The 21,046-nt window shown below is 46.5% G+C and overlaps 1 protein-coding gene across 13 annotated transcripts in view; it reads right to left on the reverse strand.

Moving 5' to 3' along the window:
• Positions 1-21,046, reverse strand: part of R3HDM2 (R3H domain containing 2) — a 108,784-nt gene that overhangs the window by 50,068 nt on the left and 37,670 nt on the right. The window contains exon 1 of one of the 13 annotated variants that reach the window (XM_089774751.1): positions 16,109-16,126. The exons of the other annotated variants lie outside the window; for them this stretch is intronic. The gene's annotated coding sequence lies outside the window, so the exon portion shown is untranslated. Of the gene's footprint in view, positions 1-16,108; positions 16,127-21,046 lie in introns of those variants that run through there. 13 annotated transcript variants of the gene reach the window in all.

Genomic DNA, 21,046 nt, shown 5'->3' on the forward strand with positions numbered 1-21,046 from the left:
GTCATTTCAGAGCTCTATATAAGGCTTTGGTATTAATGTCGCATATCACTGAATAAGTACACCCTGCAAGGTTAAATGACGACATTCTCCTGTGCTGTTTGCTCATTGGCTTCCGGGTCGGCCAATCTGAATCACAGCTCCATGGCAACAGGCTCTATCACCATGAGCAACTCAACAAGTTTTGTTTTTTTTAATATATCTATATAGAGCTGGTTTTTTTTTTTTTTTTTTTAAGAAGCTGCTGCAAATGTCTGTCATGTAAGAGTTTGCACAGGAAGGGGGCGGAGACCAGGGAAACATGCAGCATGCTGCAAATCGGAGACACTGGAAAAGCATCTGAACCACTGGCGAATGTACTGCACACGGCAGCACAGTGTCACTGCACGTGGGAACATGCAGCCCCTCGTAAAGCTTTCACTGTGGCAATATTCCACTGCAAGGGGCTGTATTCAGACGGCTGCGGCACCCAATTGCAGAGGACTCGTCCCCCACCCGCTGTGCTTCCTCTGTAGAAATCGAGCCTTATTTGGGCAGCACACAGTACCAGGAAACTTCTGAAGCAAGAGCTTGAAAGCTAATGAGAGAAGTGCCCTTTTAAGATGCCTTTTCTGTCCCATTCCTTTAAAAAGAAAAGGAGACTTTCCACCAACCGGGAGCATGGCTGGATGAAGCAAGAATATCCCACTAAACCAGAAAGCTTTGGAGCATCGCTCTGAAAAAAAGATGCCCCAGTTATCACAGTGCAAAGCCTTGGGGGAAGTGACCGATTTGGGGACACAGGCAGAGTTTTTTCCACCTCGTCCCCCTCCCAAACTTCTGAACGTCTCTCCTTGTTCTTGTATAGCTCTTTGAAACTAAGTTATTTCTTGAAGAACGCAGGTGCAGGGTAAAAAGGTGGAAGCCAGATGTCTTCTGCAGCCCAGGCTTATCTTAATGCTCCTCATGACGACACAGGCGGATACTTTGGAAGTTATACTGCAGAGGGTTATGGCATCAGGTGGAAGTCCAAGCAGCAGGGGACGGACAGACGGTTATGCAAGTGCCTACAGAAATAGCAAGTGTAACAGGAACGCAGCTGATCTAGGCTATCTTGGATGAGGTTTAAGCTTTCCACGAGAAGCGAACAGATTTCCAGCATCCACTGTGAGGACCCAGTTTCCATTCCCCAGCTGTTTCCTCTTCCTGATATCAAAAGGACAGCAGTCACACGACCTCACATCTCCCTCGCTCCAGCACTCCATCTTCCTCACAAGTGAGGCTACTGTGGATGGGGGAAAACAAGCTTTCTTTACACAATAGCGACTTGCTCCTCTTTGGTCTAGAGCAGCGGTTCCCAACCGGGGGTACGAGAAGCTTGTCAAGGGGGTACGGGAAATATTTGGTAAATAACTAGATTCTCCTAATTGAAATATTCCCAAAGCAGTCGTGTTAGTGAAAACAGTTGTGGATTTTAGAGTCTAGAATTGATTTCCTTTCATATTGAACAGGGAGTACAGGAAGGTTTACTAAAAACCAAGAGGGTACGGGGACCGAAAAAGTTTGGGAACCCCTGGTCTAGAGCCTCATTCCGGGCAAAGAAGCTACCCTGCCTCTTTCCTGACCAGACATTTGCTGCTTGTGCTGCAGAGGGATCAGGAGGCAATGCTGAACGAGAGGTGCCCTAAGATGTCATCTTCCTTTCGAATGGCTACAATCCTTCGTGTAGCACGCAGGACATCCAACTCCCAGAATTACTGGATGGCCACGGAAGGTTATTACACGCTTACAGAGATATGAGCTCCAACCAACCATGCAGTGGCTGGGTCCCCCTCCCTAGGAATGCTTACCAGCACTTAACCCTTCAATGCCCAGGGTTGTCATCAGCCTCTCCTCCCAGGAGTTCATTCCTTACCAGGAAATCCAGCATCTTTCCACCCACAAAGAGTTAATCTAAAGTGACTGGCTGACAAATCGCATCAGACTCTAAACCATCCAGTTCCTACCAAAATGCTACAGCTGCACAGTTACATTAAGCAGGGCCCTGCTTCCTTTCATCTAGCAAGCTGGGGCACATCTTGAATCCATCTCTGTACAAATTACGTACTGAGGCAGAAGAGATGAGCTTTGATAACGTTACTCTGGGGAGGCAGGACAGAGCGGTCCTCCCTGATCCTAGCATTCAAATGCTGATAGTCCACCTAGGCACATGCCCCATATGCCATCCTCCTCTACAGGTACAAATCACCTCCTTGGCTAATTAGCACAACCACCAGTGAGGAATTGTTTTATGGGAGGTACCACCTCATCTCGAAAAAGACGGATTGACATTGGAAAAGGTTCAGGAAAGGGCAACAAAAATGGTGAGGGGTTTGGAACGGCTGCCATATGAAGAGAGATTAAAAAGACTGGGACTTTTCAGCTTAGAAAAGAGGAGACTAAGGGGGGATAGGATCGAGGTCTATAAAATCATGACTGGTGTGGAGAAAGTGAATAAGGAAAAGTTATTTACTTATTCTGACAATAAAATAACTAGGGGCCACCAAATGAAATGAATAGGCAGCAGGTTTAAAAAACAAACAAACAAAAGGAAGTTTTTCTTCACTCAGCACACAGTCAACCTGTGGAACTCCTCGCCAGAGGATGTGGTGAGGGCTAGAATTTTAAACAGGGTTCAAAAAGGACCTAGATAGATTAATGGAGGTTAGGTCCATGAATGGCTATTAGCCAGGATGGTTTGGAATGGTGTCCATAGCCTCTGTTTCTCTGGAGGTGGGTGACAGGGGAGGGAATCACATGAGGATTCCCTGTTGTGTTCTCTCCCTCTGGGACATCTGGTGTTGGCCACTGTCGGCAGACAGGACACTGGGCTGGATGGATCTTTGGTCTGACTCAGCCCGGCTGTTCTTATGTTCTTACCAAAATCATTGCCACGATGGGTCTTCCAGGTTAGATTTTAAACACCTGGATTTTGATTACTTGGAATAACGCGAGTGACGATATTTTGTGAAACCCAGCCATTTCTGTTCCCTCCTGACCAGTGCAAGCACTAAGAATCACAACAGATGTCAACTTGCTGTCCATGGCATCCATACTCTGACATTCCCAGCATGGAGGCTGTTCAAACGCTCACCATGTGATACATCAGCTGTGCCACAATGAGAGCGGTGTCTGTCATATGCACTGATATTTGAGCAAAGGGGGAGCCTATAAACACAGAGCATAGTTGTCCTGGGGGTGGGGAGGGGAACTAATGAAAGTCAACACTGGGTAGCTCATCCCTTCACAGCAAACCACGTATCAGACGGAACCACAGTGTAGCCACATTACTGTCTATTGGCACTTGCTCAGAATTGGCCATCCCGTGACTTGTCGACACCTCCAAGAACGTGGCTGTGGAGACCTCCATTACTGGACCGACCTGTGGTTTCAAGAGGCAGTTTTAATACAGGGATAAGCTCATTTAAACAGCAGATTGCAAACTCCCCAGAGCAGAATCAACTCACAGGTGTGCAAAATATCAGACCCTCCTAGGAGGCTGTCTAACTATATAATTAATATTCCCTTGCTGGGAAGTAGACAGCAGCATGTATCCAATGCATGTGGCAAATTGTTCCATTCATTGTCCTCCAAGCCATGAAAAGTAGATCTACACTGCAAAAAAAGATCTGCAGCAGCAAAACTCAGAGCCTGGGTCAACTGACTCAAGCTCATGCCGCAGAGCCAGAAATATCAGTGTAGACGTTCTCTATAGGCTGGTCCCTAGTCCCTCAAACCCACCGCCCCTCTGAGTTTCAGAGACCAGGCTCCAGCCCTAGTGGGAAAGTCTACATTGTTCTTTGTAGCCCTGTAGCCCAATCCCTATCCCTGTTAGCCTGAGCCAGTTACCCTGGGCTCTGAGAGTCACTGCCGTAGGTTTTGGGGGTTTTCTCACGATGTAGCCTTGGACATGGATTACCACCAGTGTTCCCTCTAATTTTTTCCATCCACCAATTCGTGTGTGGATGTGCACCACCAGGAGAAACACGCGCTGCCGGCTACGGGCACCCTACTAATCAGCTAGGTGGCGTCTGAATCTCTCTTGGGTGGCTGGCCCAACTGCTCAGCTTACAGGGAACATGGGTTACTACTGATGTTTATTTCACTGTCAGCTCATAAAAGCACGAGACATACAGGGAACATGCAGAAAAGCAACGGGGCAGCAGCTAAGCCATCTGAAGCTACAAGCGCCTCAGGCCTTACAAGACAAGCAGGGTCAGGCCTGGACAAATTCTGCAACTCCTCTCTCGTTCCTCTAATCCCTGTGCAGTTTTTAAAGGGCCCTCATCACAGCCTGACCCACACGGCTGCTGTAGCATTCCCATACACCTTCAGGCAGTAGCAGTTTACCTTCCAGAGAGGGCTGCATTTCAATTACTCCCTTGAATAACTTCATTTTTAAAGAAGGGCTGGGGGAAAATGAAAAAGACAGAGGTACACACACGGTTCAGCCAGACACATCCTTGTGGGGAGCACTTATAAAGGGGTTACGCTACACTACAGCCTAGTAAGTAAGAGAGGATAGAAGCTGATAAAAGTACAGGTAGGAACTGAAGAGAACAATCAAACAAGAGTCCCACTCAATTACATCACATGAAGGCAGATAACTAACCATTCACACATTTTCTAAGTGCTTGTGTGCAAAGGCAAGAAGTCAAAACACTACCATGGGTGAACCCAAGTGCCTGGTATTAAAAGGATATCGATCAACAGGCTTCACAGAAACTTGATGGAACAATAAGGCTATGTCTAAGCTACATTCCACTTCCGAAAGAGGAAGTGCGGATTTACAAATCTCGAAAATTCAAATGAAGCGCGGATTTACAAATCTCGCACTTCATTTGCATAATTGCGCAAGAGTGCTTTTTTTGAAAAAGGGTTTTTGAAAAAGAAGCCACAATCTAGAGGGGGTTCTTTCGAAAAAAAACCCATTTTTTGAAAGAACCTATACTCCTGAAAAAATGAGGTGTATTTTCCTAAAAAGGGTTTTTCCCTGCAAAAGAACCCCGAAACCCTTTTCGAAATCCTTTTTCAAAAGAGCACTCGCACGCGATTATGCAAATGAAGCACGAGATTTGTAAATCCGCACTTCATTTGAATTTTCGATCGGGCTCATTTACACTCCTCTTTCAGAAGAGGAATGTAGTTTAGATGTGCCCTAATCGTGAAAGGGAGACGGTAATACCAGGGTACAAAAGATATAGGAGTGACAGAGCCGATTACACTGGTTGGGCAGTGACACTGTCTGTGAAAGAAAGCACAGAATCACCATATTCAAAACCATAAATGACTCAAACTGTGCCATAGAATCTCTATGGGCAGAAACCCCATGCTTGAATAACTAGAGGGTAGCACTAGGAGTATATTATTGACCAGGATGGTGACTGTGATTCTAACACACTCAGGGAGTTTAGAGAGGCTACAAAAAAAGACACCCAATAGTAATGGGAGATTTCAACTATACGTCTATTGACTGGGAAAATGTTGCCCCAGGACAGGGTGCCCAGATAGCATTTCTGGACACTACGGGTATGTCTAGACTACATGGCTCTGTCGACGGAGCCGTGTAAACTAGTTTACCCGATACAGTCAATGAAGCGGGGTTTTAATTAACCCCTGCTTCATTAAAATAAAAATGGCCACCGCGCTGTGCCGACAATCAGCTGATCCGGCACAGCGTGGCAGTCTAGACATAGATCGGTCGACAAGGGAAGCCTTTGTCGATTGCTCCCTTATGCCTCGTGGAACGAGGTTTACAGGAGCGGTCAACAAAGGCTTCCCTTGTCGACCGATCCGCGTCTCGACTGCCGCGCTGTGCCGGATCAGCTGATTGTCGGCACAGTGTGGTGGCCATTTTTATTTTAATGAAGCGGGGATTATTTAAATCCCCGCTTCATTGACTATGTTGGGTAAACTAGTTTACACGGCTCCATCAACGAAGCCATGTAGTCTAGACATACCCTACAGGTTGAACCTCTCTAGTCCGGCACCCTAGGGACCTGACCAGTTCTGAATTAGAGAATTTGCCAAACCACAGGAGGTCAATATTGTCTGTCAGCATTACCAACACTTCCACTGTTTGCTGGGCTCTTAGAAGACATGTAGGGGTACATTAGAGATAAATAACAGCACAGAACACAGAGCCAGGACTGGTGTCTGTAAACAAACAGAAAACATAGAAACAGAGAATACTAGAACTGGAAGGGACCTCGAGAGGCCATCAAGTCCAGTCCCCTGCCCCCATGGCAGGACCAAATACTGTCTAGACCAGGCATGTCCAAAGTCCGGCCCGCGGGCCAATTGCGGCCCGTGTTCCGGTTTAATACGGCCCCCCCAGGTAATTTGGCAATATCTATCTTTTATGGCCCCCAACGAATCCATATGTATTGAGATGAATACATTGTAAAATCTCAGTTAATGTCAGTTGGTCTAAATCAGTTATAAATATATTTGGACACAACATGTATACTTGGTGTTATGTTCCTGTTCATATTTTTTGAACTTAAAAGTTGACAGACAACCTTTATTAACAATAATATGCAATGTACTTTACAATGTTCCTGACATATATTTCAGCTTCCTGGATTTTTTTTTTCATCTGGCCTTCAGATATGAAAGGCAGAGTGATTTAACACCTGTTTAGATGTGTCATCCATGTGACGAAATGAAAAGTATGCCGTTTGCAATAAACTTTGCATAAAATAGTTAATTTGCATTTAATTGTAATGGTTCAAAGAATGTCAGGCAAAATGGTCGGCCCTCACGCATGTTCACTTCATCAAATCTGGCCCTCTTTGAAAAAAGTTTGGACACCCCTGGTCTAGACCATCCCTGATAGACATTTATCTAACCTCCTCTTAAATATCTCCAGAGATGGCCATTCCACAACCTCCCTGGGCAATTTATTCCAGTGTTTGACTACCCTGACAATTAGGAAGTTTTTCCTAACGTCCACCCTAAACCTTGCTGCAGTTTAAGCCCATTGCTTCTTGTTCTATCCTCAGAGGCCAAGATGAACACGTTTTCTCCCTCCTCCTCCTGACACCCTTGTAGATACCTGAAAACGGCTCTCATGTCCTCCCTCACTCTTCTCTTTTCTAAACTAAACAAACCCAATTCTTTCAGCCTTCCTTCATAGCTCATGTTCTCTAGACCTTTCATCATTCTTGTTGCTCTTCTCTGGACCCTCTCCAATTTCTCCACATCTTTCTTGAAATGCGGTGCCCAGAACTGGACACAATACTCCAACTGAGGCCTAACCAGCACAGAGTAGAGCAAAAGAATGACTTCTCGTGTTCTGCTCACAACACACGTGTTCATGCATCCCAGAATCATGTTTTCTTTTTTTGCAACAGCATCACACCACTGACTCATATTCAGCTTGTGGTCCACTATAACCCCTAGATCCCTTTCTGCCATATTCCTTCCTAGACAGTTCCATATGTGTGAAACTGATTGTTCCTTCCTAAGTGGAGCACTTTACATTTGTCTTTATTAAACTTCATCCTGTTTGCCTCAGACCATTTCTCCAATTTGTCCAGATCATTTTGAATTATGACCCTATCCTCCAGAGCAGTCACAACCCCTCCCAGATTGGTATTACCTGCAAACTTAATAAGCGTACTTTCTATGTCAATATCTAAATCATTGATGAAGAGAGCCGGTCCCAAAACAGACCCCTGCGGAACCCCACTAGTTAGACTTTTCCAGCAGGATTGTGAACCATTAATAACTACTCTCTGAGTACGGTTATCCAGCCAGTTATGCACCCACCTTATAGTAGCCCCATCTAAGTTGTATTTGCCTAGTTTATTGATAAGAATATCATGTGAGACCGTATCAAACTCCTTACTAAAGTCTTGGTATACCACATCCACCACTTCTCCCTTATCCACAAGACTCATTATCTTATTAAAAAAAAAAAAGCTATCAGATCGGTTTGACATGATTTATTCTTTACAAATCCATGCTGGATGTTCCCTATCACCTTGCCACCTTCCAAGTGTTTACAGATTTCCTTAATTACTTGCTCCATTATCTTCCCTGGCACAGAAGTTAAACTAACTGGTCTGTAGTGTCCTGGATTGTTCTTATTTCCCTTTTTATAAATAGGCCATCTTACTTCAAAAAGGGGAACTGCACAAAAATGAGGCAGTCGGTCAAAGAGACATTGAAAAAAGCCATCACAAGAATGCAATGCCTGCAAGCTGCAAGGAACTTTTAAAAAAACACTGTGATAGAGGCTCAAACTAGATGTACCCCAAATTTTAAAAAATATATAAAAGAGGACTTTAAAAAAGCCACCATGGTCTACACTGAGTAAAAGAGATGGTTAGAGACAAAAAAAAAACCCAAAAAACACAAACACCCCACACCTAAAATACTGCAAGTCAAATCCTACCAAGGAAAACAGCGAGGAACATAAACATCGCAAACTCCAGTGTAAAAGTCCAATTAGGGAGGCAAAAAAATTTGAAAAGCAACTAGCAAAAGACACAAAACCGAAGAGCAAACATTTTTAACTACATAAGCAGCAGGACGCCTGCCACACAATCAATGGAAGACTGAGGTGCTAAAGGAGCACTCAAGGAAGACAAAACAAAAGACAGGACTATGTAGCACTTTAAAGACTAACAAGATGGTTTATTAGGTGATGAGCTTTCGTGGGCCAGACCCACTTCCTCAGATCAATTTGTGGAAGAAATTTGGCACGACCACATATACCCAAGTGATACAATCAAAAAAAGTGAACACATGTAAAATTGGCAAATCAAATTTTAGAACAGAGTGGGGTAAGGGGGGAAGATTAGTGTCTGTGAGGTAATGACATTAGGGCTGTTGCCAAGAAGCTAAATGAATTCATTTTATCAATCTTCACTGCAGACGATGTAAACGAGATTCCCTTACCCAAGCCATTCTTATTAGGTGATGAATATGAGGAACTGTTGCAGATTGAGGTGTCAACAGAAATAGTTTTGAAACAAATTGATAAATCAAACAGTAACAAGTCACCAGGACCAGATGGTATTCACCCAAGGGCTCTTCAGGAACTCAAATATGAAATTGCGACTCTTAAATGACCCTCTGTACCAGATGATTGGCAGATAGCTAATGTGATGACGATTAAAAAAATATTAAAAGAGGCCATTCTGGCAATTATAGGCCGGTAAACCTAATTTCAGTACCAGACAAATTGGTTGAAACCACAGTAAAAAACAGAATTATCTGACTCAAAGATGAGCACAATATGTTGAGGAAAAGCCAACACAGCTGTTGTAAAGAGAAAGCATGTCTCAGTGATCTATCCGAATTATCTGAGAATGTCCACAAACATGTGGCAAGGTGATCCACTGGATACAGTGTGGTTAGATCTTCAGAAAGATTTTGACAAAGTCCCTCCCAAAGGCTCTTAAGCAGAGTAAAAAAATCATGGGATAAGAGGGATGGATCAGTAACTGGTTAAAAGATAGGAAACAAAGGGTAGGAATAAAAGGTCAGTTTTCACAGAGGAGAGAAGTAAATAGCAGGATCCTCCCAGGCTCTGTACTGGGACCAGAGCTTTTCAACATATTCATAAATGATCTGGAAAAAGGGGTAAAAAGTGAGCCAGCAAAGTTTGCAGACAATATGTAATTACTCAAGATAGTTAAGTCCAAAGCTGACTGAAAAGAATTGCAAAGGAATCTCACAGAACTGGGTGATTGGGCAAAAAAATGACAGACAAAATTCACTGTTGATAAACGCAAAGCAACGCAAACAGAAAAACATAAATCCAACTAAACATACTAAATGATGGGGTCTAAACAAGTGGTTATCACTCAAGAAAGAGATCTTGGAGTTTTTATGAATAGTTTTTGGACAGTCTTCAGAAAACATCTGTTCCATGTTGCAATAGCAAACAAAAAAGCAAATAAAATGCTAGGAACCATTAGGAAAATGGATGAGGAATAAACCAGAAAAATATCATAACGCCACTACATAAATCCCACACCTTAACTACTATATACAGCAAAACTCCATTAGTCCGGCATCCAGTTGTCTGGCACTCCTGATAGTCCGGCATCAACTGGAACCTGGAACTGCTCAGGTCAGCCGCTCTCACGGCCAGGCCACTGTGACCCGCGCCGTTCTGCTCACGGTCCCTAGCACACACAACGTCCAGCCTGCACATGCTAGCAGCCGGCCGCTGAGCATAGGCAGCTGTTTCGGGACCCGGACATAAGGCTGGGGGAGAAGGGGGATTGGGTGACAGCAGGGAGGGGAGGTGTTTGGCTCTGGGGAAGGGAAGGGGGATTGGGTTGCGCACAGCATCCTGGCCAACTCATTGAAAAGCCGGCCGCTCGGTGCAAGTGCCCCAGAGCCTGGAGGAAGACACGCAGCTGTACTGACGGCTCCAGGACCTGAGCATAAGGTGGGGGGGGGGGGAGGGAGGGAGGGAGATTGGGTTGGGAGTATGCCTCCTTATAGTACCTCCTGATACTCTGGCATATCCAATAATCCGGTACCACCTAGTCCCAAAGGTGCCAGATTATCGGAAGTGTACTTACAGCTCTAGTTGACCTCTCTCACAAAAGATATATTAGAACTGGCAAAAATACAGAGAAGGGCAGCAAAGTGATTAGGGTATGGAACAATTTCCATATGATGAGAGATTAAAAAGACAAGGGCTGTTTAGATTAGAAGAGAGACAACTAAGAGGGGAGATGACAGAGGTCTACAAAATCATAAATGTTGAGGAAAAAATTTATAAGACAGTGTTATTTACCCCTTCAAACAACAAGATCCAGGTGTCAGCTCTCAAAATTATTAGGCAGTGGGTTTAAAATAAACATAAAGAAGAACTTCTTTACCCAACACACCGTCCACCTGTGGAACTCACTGCTAAAGGATATTGTGAAGAAAAAGATAACTGTTTTCAAAAAACAATTGGATCAGTTCATGGCAGATAAGTCCATCAATGTCTATTAGCCAAGAGGAGCAGGAATGCAAACCAATGCCTTAATCCTCTGACTGCTAGAAGCTGGGAATGGATGACAGGGGCTGGATCACTCAGTAAATTCCCTTGTTCGGTTCACTCCCTGTTGTGCATCTGGCGCAGGCCACACAGAGACAGGACACTGAAGAGACAAACCACTGTTCTGACCCAGTACAGAGCGTTTTGGAGTGGGTTTCCACCCCCCAAACCCAGAGCCACAAAGCAAAGCTTTTAGCAGACGGACACTCCGCCTCACAATAAAACTGCACCCTTGCTGTTCTGCTCTGGAGGCTGTAGTTGTGTGTGTGCTGAGGGGAGAAAGTCAGCCAAAATCCCACCCCCATGGCTCCAGATGGAAAGTTAGGGCTGACAGGTGCTTCCCAGTGACGAATTTGCAATTCCGGCAGTGGCCGTGAGGGGGGTATCCCTCTGGTTCCTCCCTTAAAGGAGGCGCCGCTCTCCCACCCAAGCTGATCCACTGCATTGCTACAGACAATTCATTCTTTTCAGAAGGTGCGACAAGATCACTTGCATCCCAAAAGCCAGGTCAGGATCTGGGCCCTGCTCCCACTCTATCCTGCTGTGGCTATGCAAATGGGACTGGCACAACACGTTTTAAACCACATCACAGTCTGGTTAGTTTGGCCCTCACAGTATTTTGGGGTGGGGAGCAGGAGCGACTTCTCTACTTTAGAAAAGCTCCGTGAATACCACAGCAACCTCCTGCTGCCTAAAATGGCCTCAAGTGTTAACACTGGGTTCAGCTTTCTAAAGTGCCGTTTAAGCTTGGGCGTCTGCAGCAATGGAGCTTGCATGGAAGATTTCAAAGCACCCGGACTCTTCCAGGTGCACACCTGGCCGTGAAACACCTTCACTTATTAAGTATTCAACAACCACAAGAAATAACCATCCAGAATCTTATCCTCGAGCCCGACTTTAAACCCAGAGGCAGGACAAACAGCAGAGCCAGACACAAACGCCCTCTTAGGAGACCCTGTTGGCTCCCTCCCAGCAGGATGAGTGGAGGTCAGGGAATAGATTCAAGTCAGGATCAACAAAACCTGGCACATGCAAAGCAATTTACTCGCTTCTCGCTCTTAGGCTCACCACCACCAGGCGATCCCGAGGACATCACAGCCTGTTACCGCGGCAATGGCTGTCGTCACTGAATCTGCAAATGGGGAGGCTGTGAGATCAAAGGGAGAGGATGAGCTGATGGGGAAATCCCATTTCCAAACATGAGTCTTTGATTTAGAGCACAACAAAGCAGGACGATTCTCACATGCAAGGTAGTTGGACACAGGCTCAGATGGGATGCATTCTGAGCACCCAGCTCTCCAGGATCCAAATTCCCTGAACTACCTACAAACCGGCCTCTCAAACACTCCTTGTGCTAGTCCCAGAGCTACCCAAGCGCCACACAAATCCAGCACTCCCCTTACTTTTAGGGCTCAACATTGCTGGACCGGCTAACCTCTGCCAGGGATGAGATTTTCCCAAGCATGACTGATCAAACAAGTATCTCACTTGCAACAAAAGCCAATTCGATTTGGGGGCTTGAGTCCCACAGGGGTCTCTGATAGCCTCTTCCATTGGGCTCCCCACATGCATTTTGTCTTTGGCACCACACACTATGAGAAACTGAACACAATGGGGATGGGGCGGAGTCAGAGCTGTGCATAAGCCTGTCCAATAACATCCCTGCTGCAAATCCATTCCTGAAAAATACCTGAGAGCCAGCGACAGGTTACAGATTTCACTTAACGCTAATGCAGAGCACTCGCAAGAAGGCAATCCTATTCCCAGATCATAACACAACAGAGAGCAGCAGCGCCTTACTCTGCACCACCACTGTACTGCCCTGCACTAGGCCTCTGTGACATTTTCAATTGATTTTAAACTCCTACATTTTCAGGTGCTTTGACTTTTTTCTCCCCTTTGAGATGCCAGATGTGTCTGGGTTTTAATACATTCTTCACCCTCTACAGCATTTTTCATGCAAGGATCTCAAAGCACTTTGCAACTGTTATTTCTGTGACCATAGAACCACCTGAGAGCCCTAGTCCTGGGCCAAGACTCCAGGCCCTGTACACCCTGGTGGATGAGTAACGCTTACCTTCCTTTTGCATAGATGGAGAGGACCACACAAGGGGGCAGGCAGGCAGGCACAGTCCCCGGTACTAGTCAGTAGCCACTCAAGGCCTAGTTACTTAGAAAACATGATTGGTATGATGCAATGACAATGGGAGATTGAGGACTTCATTGTGCTAGTCCCCGTACAAACAGCGACACGCAGGTCCTGCCCCCAAAAGACTTTACAATCTAAACAGACCAGACAAGACAAAGTTAGGGGGAAGGAGAGCCAACCACAGGGCGGTTTGCCAAGAGAAGGTGGGTTACAATGATGCCAGAGAGAGGTGTTTAGGGGTTAGAAGGTCTCTTCCTAAAGCTCACAGGGATTTGGGGTGAGAGCTTCCCACACACCCTGTTCTAAAATCTTGAATGGGGGGGGGAGAGGATGGGGGGAGAAAGACAGCCAATGGTTAGTTAAGAAAGAGGACAATTAAGACAGACATCAATGTGCAGGTTCTCACAGAGGTTGGACCGAGGTTTCCATTAACTTGGAAGCTGTAAATCTCCACAGCCAGTTCCTCACCAGGCCCTGCACAGACCGATCTCTGTAAGGAGAGAGCCTTGGCTCTCCACGTCACACCGAGCCTCCTTTCCCATGGTTGGCCATGGCTGCTTGCTCACAACAGACAGGGGAACTGCCACCAGTGACGTCAGAGCAGCGATTAATGCGGGTTGTCCACCACCGGGGTTTCCTGAAAAGCCAGTAAGAAATTATCCACCTCCTTTCTACAGTGCCAAGAGTCACTAAGCCAGTTCTGCACTGCGCTGGGATTTCTTTAACGCTTCCAAGGCTGGGATGTCAGTGCCTGGCATGGCTCCCTCAACCAAGCAGCCTAACCCCGTCCGATACCGCTGGCAGCATTCCTTCCATCGGAACCAACACGACACACACGTCAGGGAACAGATTCAAGGGAGCTCTCAAGAGACTCCAGTCCTTGCCAGCTTGCAAACGCCAGGTTGGCAGCTGGTTTCGGGAAAGGGAGAAGGATGCCGACGAGTGTAAACAGCTTTTAACCCATTCCTGCTTGAGGATCGAGCAGGCTTTCATGTACCTGGTCTGTGCCAACTGGAACTGTAAGCTCAGCAAAGGAAAAACAACCGGTGGAAAGAACCAGCCAGAGTTCCCAATAGAGCATAAATTCTGATCAAAAGCTCACTGGCTTCTTACTAGCTACTCAGTGGGAAGATGCAGATGTCAGACATGCAGACGGAAGGGTAAGCGACACCAATGATACATTGCAGAAAAGGCATGGAAAGCTTTCAGTTTAGAAAGGTTACATTGGAACAATAGGATCAGGGGTTAACCACAGTTGTTAAAAACTTTCCATTATATACACATTACATGGAGCGTGCCAGCCACAAGAGAACTTTTATTGAAAAAGAGTCGACCTTCTAGGACCCATCCACCCCCAAACCTCTCCCCATCTAGGGGTACTGCTCCTATTTAACACAGGAGCGGAAAATAGCTCTTAGACACTTGACATTTTAAGTATCTGCAAGTATAGCAGCAACTCCGAATGACCTAGCCTCGGATGTTTTCAAAGAAAGATGCAGTAATGGAATAGACTGAGGAATAAAAATCCAATGATGAGATGATTGGGGGAGGGGGGGAGAAGACATGCAAGTTTGAAATGTTGGCTGTGAGAGCTGGGTTTGCAAATGGAAGGGGAGTTGGGGAGAGGACAAATTATCCTAGCTCCCCACCTCCTTGCTGAAAACCTAGGGGGGGCTGCTGAAGAGTCACTGTTCAAAGCAGCAGATACTGCTGCTATTTTCAGAAGCTCCAGCTACAGGTGATGCTTCCAATTTTAGATTATGGGCCTTTTTCTAAATAAACAAACAAATCACAGAATCCTAGAGCTGGAAGGCACCTCGTGATGTCATTGAGTCCAGTCCCCTGCCCGCCCCCATGCACTGTCTAGATCATCCCTGACAGGTGTCTGTCTAACCTGCTCTTAAATCTCTTCCACAACCCCCCTAGGCAATTTATTCCAGTGTTTCACCACAACCTAAATCTCCCTTGCTGTAATTTAAGCTCATTGAAAGAGCCCAAAGAAATGAGCTTTCTTGGGGGAGAGGGGGGGGGGGGGGAGAGCACAGAAAGAGATCCATTCAGCTACTGGTCCTCCCAGCAAGAGCCTCATATTCAGCAGAACCAGTTCCCAACACTGGCTCTAACGTGGAGTGCCATTTCTAATGGGATTTTCGCCTATATTTTAAGGCCCCACTTTGCAAGAGTGTGGGGAGGGCTGGGGGTGCAGAACAGCACCTCATGACTCTGATACCCAGCCCGACACTGCAATAGATTTGATGAGAAAAATCTTAGCCAGAGGAGGTAGGGAGGGGGAGAAACAGCCCTGTAGGAAATCTAACTGAAGAACTCAGCCTGAACACGTCAAATGGCATGCTGCCAGCCAGCTAGTCAATTGCTCACATCCGAATATTCGACATGCAGCTCCAAGTCAACAATCCTCGCCCGCCCCAAAATTAAATTGATAAAACAGGAGGGGGACTCCTCTTTTTAACTTGAAAAGAAATTGCCTGCAAGGTGCACGCACAGAGAGGCAAAACACAACAAGATTGGATAGCCCGGCATGGGGAACTCCTTAATGACATGGAGGAACGCAGTATGTATATGGGGATTCCCCTGTTTCCTGTAGCTGCATCCATAGCATCACAAAAGGAGGAAGGAGAAAATCTTCGCTTCGGCTCACAACCCCTTGAATGAAATACAGACATCAAAGGGGGAGAATAGACTCTCCCGCTAACCTGAGCATTGAACATTTTTTTAAATTAACCTCATTCAAACAACAGAAATCCTGACCCTCGTTTGCCTCACTGGAACAGCACAGAAACCATCATCAGGGAAAACACTGGATATTATATTCGATATCTACAGAAATGAATCTCCGATGATTTCTCTCACCCAAATTCACTGGAGACTTTATTCTAAAAATAAACTCCCCCCAATGGTTCTGCACTCACCGCAAGTCATCTATTGCCTGTTCTCAACGGAGACTTCATCACCAAGACCGGTTCTAGAGGAATTTTGCCAGGAGATTTTTTGCTTCTCGGAAGCCTCCCCTCTCCCACCCCCCAGCCCCCACCCCTGAATGAAATGCTAGCTATCTTTGCTGCTGCTACAGCAAGCTAATTGCTCTGACAAGCAGCTCTGAAGCAAAGCAGAGCCCAGCTGTTTGGAGGGATGTCATAGAGCCCTGCCAATAGCCACATACACACCCCCTCTCCTTCTCATTCAAATACTTCAATGGAGCTGCCTCCGCAAGGCTCAGAAGGCTTTAAAGACACAGCGTCCCTTCTACTGCCAGGCACTGTAACCGCTGTAGTGCCACAGCAGCGGGGAAGGAAAAGATCACCCAACAGACAGAAGCGGCTTTTGCGAAAGGAACGGAGGTGTTCCGACAGTGCCGAGAACGGTGCCGAGAAATGGCAGAGGTAGGCTAGGGACAGAGTTAGAGGATGAATCACTGTTGCTGTCACCCTCATCTGCAAGCCAGTTGGGAGCTTTGCATTTCGAACAGCTCCGTTTCCATCTATTATTTTCATATTTATTGTTGGTTAAATGCCGACACTACCCTCGGTCCCTTAGAGGCACAAACTATAGGCAGCCATTAGTAGATTTTAAGCCACACTTACTTAACTTGCACCAGCAGAGAGAATTTTTAAAGTCACGCTGAACTGTAAAGGTCCCACTGTGCAAAGCGCTGCACAGCGACACAGTCTACGCTAGAAAATTAGTTCAACAGCTATATCACTTAGGGTGAGAAGTATCCACACCCGAGTGAAGCAGTTAAGCCGACTTAAGCCCTCTCAGGGAGATGGAACCCTCCCGTCAGCACACATATAGCAGCACAGTTGTAATGCTGCAACTGGGCCATTTCAGCAGTAGACAGCCCCACGGTTAAAGAGTCCAACCCACAAAGTGCTTACAAGTGAAACAGACAAGACTGAGAGGGGGAAAGAAAAGAAGGATTCCCCGTCCCCAATGGGGCCACTGGACAATCAAGTGATAAAAGAGCAGTAAGGTCACTGTGGAGAAATGAAATGAATTCTTTGCATCAGTCTTCACAGCTGAAGATGTTGGGGAGATTCCCAAACCTGAGCCATTCACTTAAGGTGCCAAATCGGAGGAACTGTCAGAGTCTGAGGTGTCATTAGAGGAGGCATTGGAACAAACTGATAAACAGTAACAAGTCACAAGGGACCAGATGGCATTCACCCAAGAGTTCTGAAGAAACTAAATGTGAAACTGCGGAACTACTAACTGTAGTTTGTAACCTGTCCTTAACTCATCTTCTGTACCAAAAGATTGGAAAATAGCTAATGTGACATCAATTTTCAAAAGGGATTCTAGATGTGATCCTGGCAATTGCAGACCAGTAAATCCAACTTCAGTATCAGACAAATTGGTTGAAACGATAATAAAAGAACAGAATTGTCAGACATGTAGATGAACATAATTTGTTGGGGAAAGTCAATATGGATTCTATAAAGGGAAATCCTGCCTCACCAATCTACTACAATTCTATGAGGGAGGTCAACAAGCATGTGGACAAGGTGGATCCAGTGGAGATAGTGAACTTAGATTTCCAGAAAGCCTTTGACAAGGTTCTTCACCAAAAGCTCTTAAGCAAAGGAAGCTGTCATGGGATAAGAGGGAGGGTCCCCTCATGGACTGGTTAAAAGACAGGAAACAAAGGGTAGAAATCAATGGTCAGTTTTCAGAATGAAAAGAGGTAACTAGTGGTGTCCCCCAGGGGACTGTACTAGGACCAATCCTATTCAACACACTCATAAGTGATCTAGAGAAAGGGGTAAACAGTGAGGTGGCAAAGTTTGCAGATGACACCAAAAACTATTCAAGATAGTTCAAACCAAAGCAGCTTGTGAAGAGCTTCAAAAAAATCTCACAAAAGCCAAGAAACCAGCAGCTTCTGCCATCACAAAAGCTGCCAAGAGGCCGAAAAAGGTGAAAGCTGCCAAGCCTATGACAATAGCCAAGAACCCGGTGAAGACCAAAGCAGCCAAGCCCAAACCAACAAAACCCAAAACAGGGAAAGCTAAGAAGGCTGTGCCTAAGAAGTAGTGAGATGGCTTGAAACACTTACCACATATTAAAAAAAAAAGCCGCACACGAGGTGTCTAAGCAACAAAATGGCAGATGAATTTTAATGCTGGTAACTGGAAAGTAAATGAAATGTTGGGATAAAACAACCCCAGATATAAGTACTAAATGACAGGGATTAAATTAGCTGCTACCCCTCAAGAGAGATATTGGAGTCATTATGGATAGTTCTCTGGAAACAGGCACTCAATGTGCAACAGCAGTCAAAAAACAAACAATGTTAGGAATTATTTAAAAAGGGATAGAGAATAAGACAGAGAATGTTCTATTGCCTCTATATAAATCCATGGCACACCCGCATTGATGAGCAGACGTGGTTGCCTCATCTCAAAAAAGATCTCTTGGCATTGGAAAAAGTTCAGAAAAGGGCAACAAAAATTATTAGGGGTTTGGAACGGGTGCCATATGAGGAGATATTAATAAAACTGGGAATTTTCAGCTTAGAAAGTTTAGAGAAAAAAAAAGGAGACAGAGGAGATAGGACAGAGGTTTATAAAAATCATGACTGGTGTAGAGAAAGTAAATAAGGAAAACTTATTTACTTGTTTCCATAACACAAGAACTAGGGGTCACCAAATGAAATGAATAGGCAGCAGGTTTAACACAAAAGGACGTATTTCTTCACACAACCGTCAGTCTGTGGAACTCCTTGCCAGAGGATGTTGTGAAGACCAGGACTTTAACAGAGGTAAAAAAAAAAAAAAAAAGCAGGTCCACCCGGAGGTTAGGTCCATCAATGGCTATTAGCCAGCTAGATAGGAATGGTGTCCCTAACCTCTGTTTGTCAGAAGCTGGGAATGGGCGACAGAGGAGGGCTCACTTAACGATTCCCTGTTCCGTTCATTCCATTCGGGACACCAGGTGTAGGCCACTGTCAGCAGACAGGACACTGGGCCAGATGGACCTTTGGTCTGACCCAGTGTGGCTGTTCTTATGTAGGGTTCTAAGTGCAGCGTCACTTTTGAAACTGTTACCCTAAGTGACTTGCTGCAGACCACGCAGGGAATCGGGACCAGCAGGACTGGACCCCAGGAGTCCAGTCCCAGTTCAGTGCCTCACCACGAGACCAGTCATTCATCCCTCCAAAAGCTTTTGAGATGCTGGCAATCGGAGTCTCCTCACACGCTGCCCAAGGAAACATTGACGTCCAAAGCTGCAAAATGGAAAGAAACAGGTCTACGGAGCCAGGGTTCTTTAAATCGCCACCCCTCTGTCACTTCCCCGCCATGCCTGGCAAGCACAGCTAGAGCAAATGACTTGTTTGCATTTACACAGGGAGTCTGAAGCAGAGCGGGGAAATGAAATCAGGTATCACAAGCTGCAGCTCTTCTGAAATGGGACCCAACAGGCAGGGTTGCAAAGACCAGACTTCGATCCCTACACCGCAGTGTCAGCGTATGTGTCAACAACATCATATTTCCATCAAAGAGAATCAAAATGCGCAGACGAGCGAAGCAAGAAAACGCTGCTTGAGAACTTCTTAGCGTTGGCCGTAAGGGCATTCACTTGGACACCCAATGTTGACAACTTGCGTTTCAAACGCTTAGCAACCACAGAACCTCCACATTGACTGTCAGTAAATAATTATTGACACCCCCCCATCTGATTCTGCCCATTAAAATGGAAAGTGAAAAAAATGCTTGAAAATAAGTATTGATATTATCTGTCCAAACGAGAATGCTGCCAATCTCGCCATGCACCTGGACAGCGCACCGACTACCTAGCGTGGGCCTTGATGCTGCAACCGCCAGAGCGGCTAACTCGATACACACCGCCCCATTGAACTCAAGGGACTGGAATTCCTCCTGGCAGAACCGGGGCCTAACAGGCAGGGGAGGGGCTGCATATCTCTGTACTAGCCAGCCTCAGCAAAGCGGAGCAGAGTCAGAAACGAAGGGAGGCAGCACGAAGCCAGACTGGCCGTACACAAAGAGCGGCGGAGAGTGCGCACTCGGAGCGACTCCCTGTGGCAAGTGGGCCCAGCGGAGCAGCCGGGCTCTTGGCAAGGAGCCCCAGAATGCGCCGCCATTTTGTTTGAACTTTCTGGATTTGGGGTTAACCCTGGAGCGTCCAGCTTCCGGGCAGCATCTGTCGCTCGCCAGGCCAGCAGGACGTCACAGCGCTGCACAAGGTCCGCACTTAGCCACAGCGGGGTGGGCAAGTTATGGTCCGACCCGCCAAGCCACTGGACATGCTCCATGGGCCACCCAATGTGACCCAATGGGCCACCTCATCTAGCCCACGGGACACCGCACCGGGACCCTCACGCACAGAGCAGCCAGCCACTTCAGAGCAGCCCCATACCACTTTGAGCAGCTGGCTGCTCCCTTTGGCCCTCTGATCCAGGGTGGCTTTGCCGAAACCACCAATGGGAGCGGAGAGATTTTGCTAGGAACGGGGGCAACGCACGAATCCTCCCCCTCCCTCCGGTGCCAGGAGCAGCCAGCATTTTGAGCAGTCTGGGCCTGCACCAGGCAGACAGCCGCCTCGGGGTAGTGAAGGGCTGCTGGCCAAGAGGCACTGAGGTAAGTGCCTCCCAGCCACAGCCTGATTCTGGCACCCCAGCTTCTCCCCTCCCCCCAACTTCATGCCCCAGGTCACCACCGCCTCCTGCCCCAGGGTACCATTCGAACCTTCTGCGCTCCTCCTCTCCCCCCGCAAGGCACAACCCCTCTCAGACCCCACACCCCTCCTCCAAGCCAGAATCCTCTCCGGCACCCCAACCCCTCCCACACCAAGCCCCACTGCAGATCACAATCTCCTCCTTCACCCAGACT

The sequence above is a fragment of the Pelodiscus sinensis genome, chromosome 31 (assembly GCF_052426305.1).
Source record: "Pelodiscus sinensis isolate ZL-2025 chromosome 31, ASM5242630v1, whole genome shotgun sequence".
In the NCBI taxonomy this organism is placed as follows: domain Eukaryota; kingdom Metazoa; phylum Chordata; order Testudines; family Trionychidae; genus Pelodiscus; species Pelodiscus sinensis.